Raw genomic sequence first — 1,086 nt, 5'->3', positions numbered from 1 at the left:
ACATGAACATCGACATTGAAGTCCATCAGTAATGACTGCGTTGTTCCGTTTTAGATTTGTTAACTGACTATATTCAAGGTCTGTTTTCAATCAATGCCTTCATACGTATATACTTTATAGGTATCAGACTCATTGGTTTCATGAATTTAGTCTCAAGAGTTAAAAATGTCCCAACTAAAATATGGAGAAATAATAACTGAAGCCTGTGATGCACTATATTTTTATAATGCAACTTATCAGAGCATATGTTCCAAGTGTTTTAGTAAACACATTTATTTATTCAAAAAGTGGAACACTTTGTAAAAGGAGGTGGTTGTAACATCTAAATGGGCATTTTTCATGATTTGTTCAACTTTGATATCCAGAGAAAGGGAACATTGTGGCTTTGCCTATCCTCTTGAAGTCCTTTTGAAAGTATGGTTTCAAATTCACCCCTCTTCTTGAATTCAGTTCAAATATAAAATGTCAATGGAATCACATGGGGAACAGAACTTGTATTGTTTTCTTAATCTTTTTTTGTTCTTCATTTAATATTATTTTAGGCTTTTTTTTCAGTCTAAGACAAAGTCCAGGAACATGCCAACATCACCCAACATCAAAAGACACTATAAGGGAGAGTTTACTGACATTAATTTTGTGCAGATTCATAAGGTGGGATTTTATTGTCTTCCTGTTTCTGTTTATAAACTAATTCCAGATACTGTGGTACTTTTTCTCATTATTTTCCCGTGGTGGTTTCTGTATGAGCTGATTATAGACTGTGGACACTGTTAATAAAGAGCACTTTATGTACAATTTCCTGAGAAATGTACGACTATAAACTACAATAAATTTGCTAAATATTTGCAATAAAAGAAGCTCTGTTCTGTATTTTCTATGTATTTAGAATAATGTAGTGCAGGTTGTTCTTAGACATGATTTATTTGCTTGGGCTGGCGCAAGTATATTTATATATTGTATATTTGTGACAGATTTATTTTCTAGATTGATAATATGCAAGGTTACAATAATGAAGATTTTATTTTTTGTCATCGGGGCAATTATTCAACACAAGAGATGCTTTTAACCAGAAACACTCATTACGTG

Source organism: Blennius ocellaris (assembly GCF_963422515.1).
Source record: "Blennius ocellaris genome assembly, chromosome: 3".
Taxonomy (NCBI): domain Eukaryota; kingdom Metazoa; phylum Chordata; class Actinopteri; order Blenniiformes; family Blenniidae; genus Blennius; species Blennius ocellaris.
Note: the sequence above shows the minus strand (reverse complement) of the source record.